This window comes from Macrobrachium rosenbergii, chromosome 55, assembly GCF_040412425.1.
Source record: "Macrobrachium rosenbergii isolate ZJJX-2024 chromosome 55, ASM4041242v1, whole genome shotgun sequence".
In the NCBI taxonomy this organism is placed as follows: Eukaryota; Metazoa; Arthropoda; class Malacostraca; order Decapoda; family Palaemonidae; genus Macrobrachium; species Macrobrachium rosenbergii.
The window spans coordinates 67,911,319-67,930,162 of record NC_089795.1 but is presented as its reverse complement, the minus strand read 5'-3'; the positions used below and the strand labels follow the sequence as shown (position 1 = coordinate 67,930,162).

Genomic DNA, 18,844 nt, shown 5'->3' with positions numbered 1-18,844 from the left:
GAAGATCCCCATTCACTACAGATCTCTGAATTTATGCTAATTACCTTCATTGCGATTTATGTAGTTTATGTTCTTGATAAACAACATAGGGAATAATAATAACCTGATCTCATCTACCTGTTTCACCGGATCGTTCTTGAATAAAATGAAACCAGTTGGGTAACCGTTATAACCTACTCAGCATATTTTGCCAACTCTTGTTTCTCACGTTTAGCATTTATTTTTCCTATCAGATAAAATTTACTGCTATTTTTGAAAATGCCATTTTCACAAAGATCAGGAAATTCAATACAACCGCTTATCACAATTTATCTGACAAAACTTTATTACACCAGATTAAATCAGATCTGAACACTACGTGCTTCTGTTATAAATAAAAATAGTAAGTACGGTACTCGTACGTCAGTGTGTGTCATTTGTTACCTCAAAGGTCGTTCCAGTAACACTCTTGCTTTTAACTCCACCTTCACACAGGGTTCTAAAGCTGGAGGGCTGACAAATAAAAAGGCTAGATCATCCACTAATTCTTGTTAGTAGTATAAAAGTGGTGGAATCTGTGAACAGGCTTATTTGACTATTGCCAAACTAGAACCTTGTATACGTGTGTGGATGAAGATTCTGATAGGCTTGTATGTGCTGGTTTAAATGCACTATGAACCTGTGGTGACCATCCTAAATTTCTTGTACAGTAGCTGAACCATAAAGACCACTTTCTTCTCATGCTAAATCAATGCCACCTCCCCCGACACACTTGCATGGTAAATAATTTGCAACGACCCATGCCTGATGCGTCAATTATTTTTCTAGTGTTTGAACTTAACTCGTTCGCACAAATCACAAGGGTGCTGATTGGTCTAGCCCTTCTCCAGCGGTAACGTAGTTTAGCTTCTGAGCTTGCTTGAGAATTATAGGGAGTCGTGTTCGTTCAGCAGAAATTCTCATGTACAATGAGGCTAAAGCTACAATGGTTATATATATTGGCTGCCTGTAAGCAATAAAACAGGGAAATGTAGACATATGAGGACTTTTGGTAGGTTTTAAAGCCAAGTCCGGGCATTCTTACATCAAATTTTCACAAATGAAGAATGGCTTCCCATAAAACTTAGTGAATAAAATATACACAATACAGCTTAAGATTAAAATAAAAATAAAGCAACGCTCATTCACTTAAGTTATTAAAGTATATTTTGATCTCATTGCTATGCAAACCCTTAGAGAAACAAGCTGAATTTAGTCGACTGGCGCGTAATCGTCAACGTGTAAGCGAGAAAGAGTTGACAGATTTTGCAAAGTAAGTTCACCATTAGAACAAATGTCACCTAACTATCGTTAATGCACTTTTATTATTTCATGCCTTTCTCCATTGTTGAACCAACTATACATTTTTAGCATAATTGTGATCACACTGAAAAGGATGCATAAAGGCCAAAAACATTTTTTATTTTTTTAAAGTTAAACAGATAAATATCATATTAGATTTGCCAAGCTCAACTGCTTATCGTTTCTAGAATGCTAAAAACGATAAAACGCAACTTTAGTGTACCGTATTTGCGCCTGAAATTTATTTCATACTTTTATTTTTCACACAAAATTATAAAAATCATTAAAATATTATGACCCTGTGTTCTGTAAGGATGTTACTCGTCGCCATTACTTTTGCTATTATCAAAATCACTGTTGGTCTCCTTCGTTTCACGCATACGATGGGGTTGGAAATTAAGCGTTTCGACTGGTTTTTTCATTCATTTTCCAGAAACAACTGCACAAACGGATGAGATTATCCTGCGATATGAATTAAATTCTGTACGTTTGCTAACTCACGAAGGTCCCTGGGAATGAGAGTTCCATGTCCCTCAAAATATTTCATTATACATTCCCATAGAAGCATCGTCTTAAATACTGATTAATTTCAGATTAAATACAACAAGATTATACTTTCAGACGAGCCACGCAATTTTCATACCAGTCTTCCTCCCTGCGTTGATGTGTCACTCACCCTAATACCTTTACCTTTATCTCGTCAGTTAGAATATGTCTGCCTTAGTTCAATTCTCTCAACCGTAAATCATTCATTTCAACGTAATTGCTTGAATCTCTCTCTCTCTCTCTCTCTCTCTCTCTCTCTCTCTCTCTCTCTCTCTCTCGCGGTTAAGTGGGGCCGTTTCAGAGAGAGGCCAGCGCGTTCTGGACCAATATCCTGAAAAACCGATGGCAATTCTTGCAGTTAATAAATAGACGTTAATGATCGGTGTTCCCTCAGTTTATGTCGTACATACACCATTAAGTTATTAGCCTTGCCTCAGAACTCATCATATGAAGCTAATGCATGTAAAAAATAACCATTAAAAAGACTACTTCCTCTCAAGTCTCAATCATACCTGATCTGATCTCTATGGAGGATTTACTCAACTTCAGTGCTCTTATATGACCAATATCGTAGGGACAAGAATATATAACAAACGACAAGGCTTCTTTGAAATAGATCTTAATCGGTAAGAACAACAAAGATTTTATGAGACTTATCAATATTGAAAAAAGGATAAGCTTGTGTTATCTTCGCCGTTAAAATTATGTTTCTATTAATTACTGTGGTTGTTAATGATGAAGATAAATGATGACAAATGAATATACTTGTTGCCTATGAAGTTAATGGTGGTGATAATGATGTTAAATGAATAAAGAAGACGAACCCACTATAGAAAACGACCACTCGACTAAGTTCATTATAGAAATAAATGATTTAATAGACGTCCTGAGGCGTTTAACCGAGATGAATAGAGATAAGCCGCTCGGAGCCTGAATAGGGCAAAAGGTCAAGTACGGAGGCTCTACATAATCCTACCTTTTTCTTACTCGAGTTCATTTCGGAATAGCATTAAATCATAACGATAAACCAGTGAACACGATCATATACTTTGCAAAAACATATAAATATATATATATATATATATATATATATTATATATATATATATATATATATATATATATATATATATATATATATATATATATGTCTAGCCTAATTGGTGATTTTCTGAGAAATATATCAGTCAGGGGAGTGTTGGAAAGTTTTTAAAATGGTTGAAATGCACTTACTATGCTTTTACCTAGTTCAGTAACTTTGTCAATCGTAGTTCAGTAATTATTAAGACATCGCATATTTCAAACGACCTAATGATATATTTTTACCACTTTTCATTTATGCAAGAACTTCCTTCTAACTGTACCTTAACTTTGTGCCACTTAGCACCCTGAAGTTACGTAAAACATGTAAGTAGTTGGCACGCTGTTGTTTTCATTTCAATATTTCTTATGGATTTTGGTCATTTTTGCAATATATATATATATATATATATATATATATATATATATATATATATATATATATATACAGTATGTATTTATGTATATGTATATATATACTATATATGTCTGTGTATGTATACATACACAGATACAGACATACACACATATATACATATATATGTCTGTGTTTATGTATACACATATATATATATATATATATATATATATATATATATATATATATATATATATATATATATATATATAATTATATATGTAATATACACATATACTTACACAGATAGACAGAAACACGCAAATACGGACATATATTTACATGTGCGCAAGCGCTCATTCCTAGTGTCTGTATGTGTTTGGCGTGTGGAAAAACTATCCCTACCCGCAATTCTGTAACTTTTGAAATTTCCGAAGGCTCTCGGAAAAATTATATGACGTTTCAATGCTTGTATTTCGTGATACGCAGCCAATGTATTCACTTCTATTGCTCATCAGTGTATCATAAATATCGAACTATGGACGCATGCGCGGATAAATTCCAACATTCAATTTTCATTTATACAGCATTTATGAATTGGAATCCATATGGCTCATTTCATTCGAAAGAAAAAAATAAACACACGATAAAAGACCAGAAAAATCATACAACGCAGCAACACATAAAATAGAATCGACACTTGTAACTTCAAAACGTAATGGTTTAGTTGGTGTCTGACTGGCGTCGCTACCACAAAGGTCACTGGCGTTCTCATGTAAGACAGAAAGGGGATACTTACCCAACACCCTGACACTTACTGAACGACGCCAGGCAAGGATTTCTTAACCTCTTTATTTAGGCTTTGCTTGGCTTTTGAACGCTTATTTAGCACTTTGCCACTATTAAACACTGAACTAAGGCACTTAGTTGTCTGCTGTCAATGTCTTTCAACCTGAAAATAAATTAAGATACTTGATTTTAATTACAATCCTTAGATCTAAGTTTCCCATAAATACTGACTTAATTGTGTATGTGTTTGTTCATATATCATTATAAACTGGCCTATCTCAAATTTAATATACACTCTCTTTGCCTCTCTCTCTTTCTGCCTCTCTCTCTCTCTTCCTGAGAAAAAAACATTATATAAATATGCTAATATAAGGATCTGCATTTGATCCCACTGAAATGAGACGGGATGGGAATGCGGCTTTCCATAAATTGAGCATACAGAATATCCTTATTCACATAAAACAGAACAAAGAGATATGACTTTCAAAATAAAATAAAAAGAAATAAAACTACCAGCTGTTTAAGAACATCCAGAAATGTGCGTACATCTATCAAATACACCATCTGCAAGAGAAAAAAAAAAGAGACAATAATGGAGAAAAGACGAAAGAAACAGCTCCCATCGCTCTCCAAATCGAAAGTAAATCACCTTCATCCTCTCCAAGTAGGCCAGAGCAAGTGTACAGACAAAACTACAGAAGCCAAGAAGATGTCGTCGAAGGCCTGACGGGGGAAAGAAGAGAGAAAAAATGAACCTTATCCTACCGTTTCTTCTTCAGATGTCAACAAAGAGAACCCCATGGGGATGCTCTCGGATGGGATATAAATCCTGGAAGAAAAAAGGGAAGAAAAAAGAGGAGACAGACGGAAAAAAAAAAAAAAGTCAATGGACGGGTCTTATCCGAGAAGGAACACGCAGCCGAAGCCTTAAGCAGGGATTTCCTTCATGGGCAGTGAGCATCCTAGCAAGAATCTCTCGTGGGGGATCTGCAGAGGATCTCTGGGAAGGGGATTTACTCTTGAGACTTTTGTGTGTCCGCAGAGTTAGGATCCAGCCGTTCTGTTCCAATAAAGAGAGAGAAACACGAGAAGGCCAGTCTCAACTTGCTCGCTTAAATAATTGGATTTTGGAGAGACGAGACCAAATAGGAAGGTTCTTTTGTAAATGACAATGTATTAATGGGACAGGACTAAGATTGATAGGTTGAACGACTGGGGGGAGAGAGAGAGAGAGAGAGAGAGAGAGAGAGAGAGAGAGAGAGAGAGAGAGAGAGAGAGAGAGAGCTTCTGCAAACAAAACCAATATTAATTTTTGTATTTCAGTTCATGGCCAATACACAGATAAATATAAAGAGATATTCAGTATAAAAACATAAATTCCACGTAGATGAAAAGAAATTTTGTACAGATACTCTCAGAAATTGCTAATAATAATAATAATAATAATAATAATAATAATAATAATAATAATAATAATAATAATAATAGCATACATTTTTTCGGCACGAATTAACTGAATACGAGCAAGGTGACAAACAAGCTTGTATATTTGAATGTACACATTTCCTTGTATACTCTGAATGTCTTGTAATAACTGTGAACACACATGAATATTTACACACCAACAGGCTGTACCAACAGTCCCGTGAATGGCTTTCTTGAAGCACGCCTAAGTCAAAATAATGAAGTCAAATGTCAAGTAACATAATGGAAAGTCACAGCGATTGCCAGCCTATAACTAAGGAAACAAAGATTTGGTGTATTTTGTATATAATGCATGCATGTTTATATATATATATATATATATATATATATATATATATATATATATATATGCATATATATATATTGTATGTTTGTTTATCAATTGTCAGTGTTATGTATAACATTTTTATACATTCAGATTCTAAGCCGCAAATAGCCAATTAATAACAAATTTATAGTTATACGTTGAGAATAACTTAACTCAAAGGAAATTATATCTGACAAGCACATCTACCCCACATATCTATCTGCCCCATCTTGTTAGGCTGTACGTGGGTGACAGACATAATCCATCTAGCTATCGAGAGACTAAGGATTAATTTCGACTGTCTTACACATTCCTGCACATTTAAGTAGGGTCCTTATAATTGCAATCAGTCTATATCCACCATCATAGCTGAACGCTGTTTACGGTACATGGCTAAGGGTGAGTATACATACATACATACATACATACATACATACATACATACATACATACATACATATATATATATATAAACATGTGTGAATGTGTTTGTGTGCGTGTGTGTATTATATGAATAATATTTATATATCATATATGTATATAAAAAATACACACAAGCACACACCCACACATATATATAGGCCTATATATACACACCCTTAACAATGCAGCAGTCAGTTATGATGGTTGATGGATATATATATATATATATATATATATATATATATATATATATATATATATATATATATATGTATATATATACATATACATACATATATATATACATATACATACATATATATATAAAACATATATATATATATATATTTATATATATATATTATATAGTGAATGTGTGTGTGCATTTGTGTTATAGCAATGAACTCATTAAAACTTTCATAAAACAAGATAAAACGCACAAACATGTCAGGAAATTACGTCCGATTTGCGTTGCATCCATTTTAAATCTCTGTACTAGGCAATAAAAAATAATGAGAAAGGCTTCTTGCTCATCAGATTCGAATTATCCAATATTAGATTGCCGTAACGAAATTTCATTCTGGAAAATGTTAGGCCTAATTTGCAGGGATTGCGAGGGAGAGAGAGAGAAATCTATCCAAAAACATGAGTGAAGGATGAAATTCGAAACACTTTATGACGAAACGCGAAAGGAAATACCATTAAAACTTAGCGTTAGGGCCGACATTATGCAGTTGCCTACTAGTTCATCATTTTACCGAAGCACGTCGGAGTGTTGCTAAAAACTCACCCAGGTTTTGATTTAATTTTACCGTTCATGAGTTTTCCTTTTACTTTTGTTTTCTACGGCAACCAAGTCGCACAATGCTTACGGTATCTGCAGGAATGTGTCGTCCTTGGTTAAACGTCAAGATATAGCTTTAACTCCTACCAAAAAAGGTCCTTAAAAACTCAAGAAAAAATCATTTTGGAGATTACTTTCTATGCCCATATCAGCTTCTGTTTTTCCTATAGCCCTACACTCTAGCTCTAATGGGGAAGAGTCCGACATGAAAAAAGTTCCACGCATGACATTCTTCCTCTCCCTCTTTTCTTCTAACGCGCAAAAATACAGCTTTTGCGCACAAGGAAATTACACAAGCAAGAGAGGAAGTGAATAGATAGAGAAAATATATTATGAATTCATTAAAAATAAAAACTTCGTTCCGAAATATTGTAACAGTTTACAGTAAAAGGGGCCTCGTTTCTTTTTTAGGTAATTAAACAATGATGTGAACTGTGTAACGCAAGATTAAAGTATATCAAATGCGGCGCATCAGGAAGAACGATAACCATTAATCATGCTGCCATATTATATATATTTTCAAAATTCCTGAGAATATCAGCACCATTTCAAATTTATAGGGGAAACTAACTGGCATAGATAATAACGTGTAATTGTATATTTTGATCACCCAACCAGGGCAGACTCTCACCATTGGTCCCAATAGTAATACGCATCTAGCATCTTTGAGGTACCCTGGTGAAGTTTCCGAACGGGACTTAACGTCTCGATCCTCTTGTAATACTGTCATTTTTTTTACGGCATGAATACACTTGTGATGATAATAATTTCTGTTGGCAAAAAATACTACAAAGGACACTGATGTCATTCACTGAGGTGTTGGCACAGCATCATTAAAATCAAAAGGACCATGACTAAATTTTGTTCACCATTCAGTTTTTATCGCCAACCGTTTAGTCACAGGCTTTACAGGACCTTCCGCAACAATATCTTTAAAAAAATGTCATACTATTCCTTCCATATGGTAAGTCTTAAAACTCTAGAAAAATAAGTTTTCAAAAAAATCCTGCAATCCAGCAACCTTTCAGTTTTGTGGCGGGAAGGGAGTGGGGCTCCCTGTAATAGATAAAAAAAACCATAAGCATGGCTTTTTTTTTACCAAAGGTCTCAGAAAGGTCTTGTGGAATGTACGAATTTTGCATCTGAACATCTTTATAAATGAGGAATGATTCTTATTATAAAGAAAACAGTTGACAAACAACAAAAGCTTTATGGTACATCAAAATTAATCTGGTAACACAAAACTAAGAAGTGATTGCTGGAATGATAAATTTTCGTTAACTGGTACCACAAATGAAAATGGAGAAAAATTTCTATCGGCAAAACGGAAAGTGGTGAGGTCAACAATAACATCATGATGATGCTGACGATGACAGCAAGCTGAACAGGATATTGAAAACGAGTTCCACAAATTACTATGCGTTGAACATTATTTGCATGTTGATTAATACCCTTTGACGTTGAAAGGCTCTGAAACCTGCATAGCACAGCGTCGCCTCGCCGAAGAGTAGCCACTATATAATTTTGTCATCACAAGTAAACCAGGCACTTCTCAACCGATGGAAACGTGTCGATGCGAAGCGTACCTTTCAATGCCTCACTGACTGAAGATATAATTTTGTCATCTAGAACCAAACTACTATGAGACACTTTAAGGTTCCATCTTTTCCAAGTGAAGCATATAATACAATCTTGATTAAACTGGGAACTAAAATTTCATGTTTCTCCTTCAACAAGTGACGGGTACATGCTACATATAACAATGGAATCCGTTGCTTTTCGATCTCAATTCACTACTATATCCTCTAATCGTAAAACCCTCAATTACACGTGATGCATTTGCCAGAGAAAACATGTTTCATGCAAAAATCTTAGTTTCCAGGATACTGCAAGCCATGACCCACCCAGTGAAACTGCTGTTTCGTAAATCAGGAAGACAGTTCAGGTATTGTATCCGAAGACACCATCTTTATTTTGCTGATAGTCAGGTCCACCTTCTATATTAACCAGAAACAGCTGATGGCTTTGAAAGAAGCAATAAATTAACGGTTCTCATATTTCACGCAATAATTTCCAAGTGTTACGAGCATTATATCCACATCTCGTGCAGAAAAACTCAGTGATACCTTAAGATACATCTGAAAATTCTCATTTCGTTTAAATTGTTGACTGCAACAATGAGGGCGCGCCAAGTCCAAGGCTCCCACCGACAAATAACATTTACAATAAAAAAACTAGCACAAAGAAATTCCCACTATATGAATTTCATAATTGTTCTTCGTCGACAGAACAAATTAATAAATAAACAAATAAATAAATAAATAAATAAATAAATAAATATATATATATATATATATATATATATATATATATATATTAAGATATATACATATATATATACATATAAACATTTAAATTATAAACACTATGGTCATGTTATCAATGTAAAAAATGCAGATAAATGTAAGGCTTAACTCCCTTGCATTGCAAAAGGTATCCATGGACTCAATAATTAAAAAAAAAAAGCTTATAACTCAAAAAAATTCCAGTGATTTGAAAAATTATCTTATAAAAAACCCATGGGAAGTAAATTTTGTATACACTTATTTATCATTTTTCACTTTCCTAGTAATAATCAACACCAAACATGACCATTTCATTGAAAAAAATCCCTCAGCCAATCTCAATCCCACAAATAAATTACCTTGAGATTTTTGCAATAGTTTCTGTCTCCATATGTTTCCACACTTCTTAAGTGGCTTTTATAAAAAATACCACAAACTGTAACACTCTCGTATCAAGGGTATAAGGCTTTGCTATTGAGGATTATCTTATGAAAAAAGTGACGTCATTTTTCGCGGCATTCTCTCTCTCTCTCTCTCTCCTGTACCTCAAAGAAGTTTTTAGTAATTACAACAGTTGCCAGTTCCCAAAACAAGCGTATTCGTTCATATAACTGCTATTTCTTCATTTGTGACCCTCCCTTCTGTAAACATAATATGTTCCTTGATTTTACCGAGATCATATTCTCATGCTGTTCTTGTAACTGACCACCTATTAAACATTTTCTGAGAGAGAGAGAGAGAGAGAGAGAGAGAGAGAGAGAGAGAGAGAGAGAGAGAGAGAGAAAGGAAATCTTTAATGAAATTATGAATGAGGAGAGCCATATTCCAAAATTATCAGCAATCTGCATCCGTAATAAGCTACCAGCGTGGTGCTTACGCAACCGTCATAAGCGAATCGATGAGACTAATCAAATTTTATAGCTTCTCTGAATTTTTACTCCCCTATAATATCCGTGAGAAACAGCAACTGTTGAGCTAGCTGCCAAGACTTATGACTGGCAGACATGCCGAAGATATACGCAGACGTATCAAAACGTAAAAATATGCAACCAAGATTATAAAAACACTAGATTGAAATGAAAGCAATGTGGTAATTGCACATATAATTGTAAGACAGTTTTTAGAGGTAAGTTAGCAGAGTTAACTTTGCATGAAGAAGGTCTCGGGGTTTAATGGTACATACTATATAGGTAGCCAGTGCCTTTCCTTCTCGGGTAGCTGGTGTTACTGACAAACCAATTGTTAAGATACAGTATGGACTGACAGCGGCCTTTTGACAAGTTTTGCATTTTGCTGTAAGACATCTATTATTAAACAAACAGTAGTAACATATATGCGCACTGGCGACTTGCCCACTCAGGCTGCACATTACACTCGCCCTCCTTGCCCACCAATCCTAAATGCATGCATGGGTATTCGTCACACTAACCGTACATACGTTGCAAGTAGATTGTTGCATTCAGTTAATTAAAATGTTGGTTTTATCAGACACCGGTCATATCTTTGCTGAAAATAAACCATAAATCAAATGTCATTCATATGGATGTGGCAATGACATCGTGTATGGTAATGGCAGAAGACCAAGAACAAGTACAGTAAGCTGTGAGCTAAATATAGATAGATAAAGAATTATACGGGGAATCAAAATTTCCTGCTTCACTAGTCGGATAACACCCAATTTATGAATTGATATGGAAATTAAGTATGAGACTGGCGAAGCGAGGCGAGCATTAATGAGATGAAAAGTTTACTGAACTTACAGTATAAGGACTAATCATTAAAGAGAAGAAAGGAACGGCAGAACGTGGACCACTGGTAAAATGATGGAAGATACTGGAGGCAGAAGAAATTTGAGTGGGGATAAGAGTTCTTTTTGTCATGAACGGAGAGAGCAAAACAGAGAATTACTGACAGAATCAACACGTCAAAATTTTTTTTAAATAGTTGGGCTACAGCAGTCGTGGAATCTTCTGATCCCCAGATATTGAAGCATGAAGCAAATTCATTCCTGCTCTCTGCTGAGATCTGAATTTCAGGTGTGTTTGTTTTATTTTCTATTCACTTTTATTTATTTATATTTTTCACCCTTTCCTATAACTTGTGTCTCTCCGCAGGCTGGCTTCCCTTTGATGCCCTCTTGGGTTTTAAGTCTGCTGACTCTGTCCATAAGGATTTCCGGCTGAATATTTAAAGAAAGAAATAAGAAAGAAGCTTCATTACCTTGGGCATTTGTGCTGAAGGGATAGCTATACAGTTCAGGTTTGGTAGGAGCAATACAGGGAAGGAGGAAGACAGGGGAAAAAGAAATGGAAATACATGGATTGGATAAGGAGGGGCTGAAGGAGGCAGAAAAACCACAAAATTGATGAGGATGACAAGAAATGGCAAAGACTTAAAGTTCATGATCACCAATACCCTGGAGATAAGACATATATATATATATATATATATATATATATATATATATATATATATATATATATATATATATATATATATATATATATATATATATACTATAATAACAATACAATGGCCTCTTAACTTCTCGAATTCTTTGCACTTTTTGGATACCCTTGTTACTACAAAACCTTTGATCCATATGCAAGAAATAGAAGTAAATTCTGATGTCCGATAGCACAATTTACTTCATATTTCTTGCATATGGATCTAAAACTTTAACAACAACAAGGTATCCAAAAAAGTGCAAAGAATTCGAGAAGTTAAGAAAGGTCATTGTGGCTTGTTACAATGACATATATATCTAGTAAAAAGTGAGCAGCAGATTCTATGTAAATGTATATATGTATATATAGCCTACAAAACCGCTCTCTACTTAAACAGTCACATACCCATGTATATAAGACACCTATAGGATAAACAAGTCTTCCCCCTCCCTTCCTCCCCAACAAACTACATAAGTTATACAAATGACAGTAAAGCCTATAAATCAATATTCTACCCTCAGAGAAACTCTGTCCTGAAGTATACATACCACTGCATCAAGCCTGCGGGGTTTGCAAGTAACTGTAATCTATAGGAAAACTCCGTAACACCGCAGAATATCAAGCCGAGATAGTCTGTGCCCTTTGACTGAACAAACTCTTTACCCGCGCTCATACAAGACTGTAGTCATGCCAGTGCTCTCCCTGTAGATGATGTTTACAGATAATGTATTGCTAAATTTGTGTGAAGAAACGGCAGTAGTAGATACTATTACAAGAGTCTGATTTTTTAAAAGAATAAATCTGAATGCACACGTTACATGAAACCACGATTTTAGAGCAATGAAGGGTAGTATGGGAATATAGCAGGAGATTGAGAGAAGACTTGAATCACAGAACAGGTGATCCATTTAAGCTAGGCAAGTGCGCTTCAAAATGTTTTCAATAGAAGAACACTGTAAAAGGCACAAAATTTGGAACATATAAAGAAAAATAGCACATTCCAGCATATGATGTGAAATATATATATATATAATATATATATATATATATATATATATATATATATATATATATATATATATATATATATATATATATATATATATATATATACAGGTATGGAGTTGTTGAGAGAATGTTATATGTGAGTATTAAGTTTACTCATTGTTAAAGCACTGACTTGGAATGGAGTTTGCTCAAGGGTAGAGCTCTGATTTGCTGATAATACTGACATAACTGGAAAAAAAATGTAGCAGTTAGGGTGAACTGCCTGTGTAGTACAAGTGGTGAGGAGGATTGAAAGGGTAGAACAATTTTTGGGATCCTTTGCTCATGCAAAGATAAAGCGAAAACTAGGTAAGCGAAAAGGCAGTAAGTTCTGAAATCCTGTGAAAGAGGACAAGAAGACCTACAAGTGTCGGGTCAACGACATGAAAGAGGTGTTGGATTGGAAGGGACTTCAAATCTAGAGGAAGAATAAGGGTGCAAGATAACCTTGAATGGTGCGCTGTATGTTAGAGATGATCGCAAGTGTATAAGTGGCAGATACTGCGGAAATTTGTGGTTCAGGAAGTTCACTATTCATTCAGCAGTTACCTAATGAATGTATTAGTAACATTTCTCTTTTAAATGACCTGTATATGCAATGGATTAATGGTGGATTAATATATACATATATATATGTGTGTACTGTATATATACATATGTGTGTGTGTTAATATTAGGCTGTTCCATAACATAGAGCGGCTCCAGGGGAAAAACACCACAACGGACGCTGCCACATTCATACTTTGAGTTGTAAATTTCCACAACATTAGCCGCTTCATGCACGACACAAAGCTTATCAACAAAGGGTCCAGAAAGGCCACCTAGACTAAATTTCACACTATTTATCCATCTCTCTCTCTCTCTCTCTCTCTCTCTCATTACACACACACACACACACACACACACACACATATATATATATATATATATATATATATATATATATATATATATATATATATATATATATATATATAAATGCTTATAGCCTAAATGGAAACATGGGTATAGAAGAGATAAATCTATTCTATCTATGCCCATCTATCTATCTATCTATATATACCTATCTAGGTATACATATATATATATATATATATATATATATATATATATATATATATATATATATATATATATAAATATATAATATATATATATATATATATATATATATATATACAGTATACATATAAGGTATATATAATATGGCTTCAATGGAAACATGCGTAGTGAAGGGGCAAAACTATTCAATAAATCACCTTCACAAACATCACACCCACTCAGAACAAGATATACGTAACTTTTGAGGTAAGATGAATTAAATATCTCTTAGCTGGCAATAATCCTTGGTGCAATCAGTTGAAAGGTTCCAAATGCAAAAGTTTCCACAACTTTTTCAGTTTGATAAATTAAGAACTTACCTCTAAGAAACAATTACGAAAGGGGAAATTAATTACTGCAAGTGAAAAATATAGTGGTACCACAGAATAATTTAAAGTAAGCAAGCGATTTTTCTGAGACCTTATCGAATATGTTATCTTGCCCGTCTTTTCTCCACTTTTATCTGTGTACACTATTTTCTGCCCTTTATATTTTATCAGTAAATTTTCCTTGAGCTTTTGTTATCGTTCTCTAGAAATTCTTGCAGGGACTTCCCTTTTCTTAAGTTCTTTCTTCCTTCCACTCCATTCATTCCCCCTATGCTTCCCCTTACTTTAATTATGTCTATGGTTCTCCATTTATTTCCTCCCCCAACATCACTTTTTTTTGTAATTCTCCTCGAAGGGAGCGACAACATAGCCGTCGGAAACTCCCTCCCCCTCCCCCTCTCCGCAAACAGCAATTACCTTCTCCGCCAAGGCGTCAACAAGTGCCTCCCTCTGTTCCTTCGTTTCCGGGCCATTACTCCCCACACTGTCCACAATACTTGTAAAACCTTCTCGAATTAATGGTTTTCTGGAAGGCGTTCGGCGGTATGGGAGAAGGGGAAAGGAATGGGATCCATCGCCCACTAAAAAGGTGTAGGATAGTGAGGGAGTGAAAGGGGATGGGGGAACGAAGGGGAAGAGTGAGGAACTGCCTCCAGAATATGGGCTGGAGTCGTTCTGGAACTATAAAACAAGAAGCTTAGGTCCACCCGTAGAGGGAGCGACAGCAGCCGAGGGTGATGGATTGTGGGAGATGGAAGGTTCGAAGTGTATTCTAAATGGAAAGAGGGGGAGGGAAACGGATGGGAGGGTAGAGGGGTGACTCGAGAATTGCAATTAAAATAATAGAGTAGAAAATCGAAACGGCCACCTAGATTAGTCAGCCAAGTTTAATGTAACATCATCAACAACTGATCTTGAAAGGCTTTGCAGTCAACCAAGAAATTAGATGCAGGTCTACACTGTTTGGCCTAAATATACATAAATTTGAGATTACTGATTAACCAACAAACTGGGACGCCTCTGCTTCATATGGAGTTTACCATTTCCAGAACCATATTTACAGAAGAATAATGTTTTCGTCTTAATACAATTATTCTTCAGCTTTCCCAAACGACACAAAACCAGTATATATGCCATGTAACTAACCAAAAACATTTTTAAAATCAACCCATGGCAGAGTGAAAACTTGGAAAACAGAATAAAAAAAAATAATTACTAGAACTGGCAAATTCAAGAACAACATGATCTAGACATGGATTTAAAATATTAAGAACTCAAGAGAAAGAGAGATATAGACTGTGCAGTACTGTATGAAATAAACGATGAAAGTATCGACGAATGGAGTAGGGATACGGTCAACAGCAATCCCCTCCAGTAGACAGGCTGACTACGTACCCTTAAACAAGAAAACAATAATTCCTTTAACCTATTCCTATGGAGCCTGTCTCTCCTTTAGACATACCTTACGCAACCCAGACACTCACTAAATTACACTATCCAGGTACAGTTGCTGACCCTAACTTGTATTCCCATTAATTTCATACCTTTACATTTTTCAAGTTTTCTTTTGTCCTTCTTACAGCCTCAGCCATTTCCCCATTATTCTTGAATTTGCCTTCTCCTTTACATTCTTACATTATTACGATATGCTGCTCTTCTATCCTTACTCTTCAAATCTTAATATATACTCACTCCATCAACACAATTCTGCTTTTATTTGTAGGTCCATTTTCTCATTAACCTCTCTTTCTTCTTATTCTTACTCACTACAACTCCTCCTCAATACTTCATTTCCAGAAAGGAGAGCTAACTTTGACTTCCATATTAACTAGAATTCTCTTCCTGTTTTTTAACAACTTATTAACTCTCTTGCTTTCCGTATTCTGAGATATCTCATATTAACTAAAAAAACATACATTTTTCTACCATCCATATTAATAACCATTCTATCTTCCTTTTTCTCATATCTTTCATCTTCTCCTCTTGAAACGATTTTCAAGCTCTTAAACTGTGAATTTGATTTATGAAATTTAGGCTGTAATGCCAAGCTCTGGGACACTTCACTTTCAGCCATTCAGCACTCGAAACAGTAAAAAAAACCAGGTTGGAGTGGTATGATGAAGAGATGGAGAAAATAAATTTGACGACGTGCAAAGATATAAAAGTGGAACTGGAAGTGAACTCCAGAAATGCACCAAGAAGTCATAGTTAGTTTATATATATATATATATAAATATATATATATATATATATATATATATATATATATATATATATATATATATATATATATATATATATATATATATATATATATATATATATATATATATATATATATATATATATATATATAATTTTCATCACACCATGATTTATATACAATCATGAAGCTACAAATGTCGTTTAATATCCAATTCGCTACTAAGAATGACCCGCTGAGGAATTATCACCGAAGGAATTTTAAGTGATGAATGGATCGGTACCGCTGGATCTCAATACCTCGACACAATACCTTCCAACAACTCCATTCGACGGTCAATGGTCGTCGAATGGAGTCGTTGAAATATATAATCGTGAGTTCAGACCAACGGTACTGACAAATCGAATGGGTCGTAGGAAGGTTCTGTGTCGAGGGTTCGGGGACCCGGTGGTACCGATCCATCTATCATTAAAATTCCTTCGGTGATAATTCCCCATCAGAATATTCCCGAATTTAGCGTGAATTGGATCTGAACTTCATTTCAACACACACACATATACATGTATATATATATTATACACATATATATATACATATATATATATGTATGTATATATGTTTCTTCTGTCTTTCTCTTTAACATCCCCCTCAAATATCAATAGGACATTTTCAAAAACTCAGTAAGAAAAGATTCTACTATAAAAACAAAATTAACTTTGATAAGCGCTTTCTCTTCTCTGTAGAATGGAGTAACAGCCCTAAAGTCTATTTATATATATATACATATATATATATATATATATATATATATATATATATATATATATATATATATATATATATATAATATATGGAGGTTTATATATATACATATTATATATAATCATGGAGAGTTTTAAGGACGTAAGTGACTGTGCTGATCACAGGAGATAAATTGTCAAATCAAAAATAAAGTGTATTAACCTGTTTTTCATATATACATATATATATTCATATGTCTATTACGGAGAGTTGTAAGAATGTGACTGTACTTATCACTTGTGATAAATAACCTAATTAAATATAAGGTGTAAAATATATTATCTTCTTTTTCATATTTAAACTATTCCGCATTGTGGAAAAAAAGCAATTCAGGAAAGAAAAAGGCCCTAACATAAATAGACTTCAGGGGCTGTTACTCCATTCTACAGATAAGAGAAAGCGCTTAACAAAGTTAATTTTGCTTTTATAGTAGAATTCTTTTCTTACTGAGTTTTGGTAAAAATGTCCTATTGATATTTGAGAGGGAGCGTTAAAGAGAAAGACAGAAGCAAAAATAAAAATCTAGTGACAGGAAAACAGACCCAAATGATTCTGACCTTTAAGACAAATCGTATGACTCAGGAAAAGTTCCTGTGGACTTGAACTAATGCATAATGAAGTACCCATCGGGAAAGTTTAAAAAGTCAAAATACAATGATGAAGTTCTCTTGGAAAAAACAGTAAGAAATAAACACGGCATTTTAAAGAAGTTTTCATGAATTAACAAGCCGAGACATTTACATTTCACAACTGTATTGAGAACTTTTCAAGCTTTTACTCCTAACTTATTTAGTCTTTTAAAACCCGCGGCGAAATGATGAGAAAGGCAATAACGTAAATTAACAAACTATATGAAATATTTGTGTAGCTCCAAAATACCCTATCTTTTTCACCTAACAAAGGAACAGCTTTGTACGTCCGTATTTTCAAATGAAAGAGGTAAATAGGCTGGAACAGAAATAAACCCAGCAAACAAATAGCAGCCGAGATAAAAGTAAAAGAAGTACTGCTGCTGTTGACATGAACACGAAGTCGCTTTCTCTCCCTTGAGCCTAGAAACAGAGGCCTTTTAAGCAACACACGTAATAGCTCTTTGTTTCTCTAATTACGACACTGAATATCATTAACCGGGAATTCTATGGGGGTGAATTTTAATCACTTGGATCCAAATTATCTTGGCCTGGGGCTAATTCAGCACGAAATTGCCTAACTTTCTCTATTTTTTTCTCTCATCCAACATTTATTAGCTGTAACATATTGCTACGAATTTTCTTTGAGGTCACATTTTCAATAAAACGTGACTTGCTGAAATACGATTCCAAGAGTATGCACGAATAATTCAGAGGAAAAAAATTACGAGGTTATTTTGCGAAGAGCAACACGGGGATAAAAATCCGACGAGTGAGGAACTAAATAATGA

General features: G+C 34.5%; 1 long non-coding RNA gene across 2 annotated transcripts in view; it reads right to left on the bottom strand.

Annotated features, from left to right (window-relative positions):
- Positions 1–18,844, bottom strand: part of LOC136835379 (uncharacterized) — a 638,801-nt gene that overhangs the window by 599,663 nt on the left and 20,294 nt on the right. For both annotated transcript variants that reach the window (XR_010852120.1, XR_010852119.1), the window contains exon 2: positions 4,103–4,255. This is a non-coding gene — a long non-coding RNA (uncharacterized lncRNA). The remainder of the gene's footprint in view (positions 1–4,102; positions 4,256–18,844) is intronic.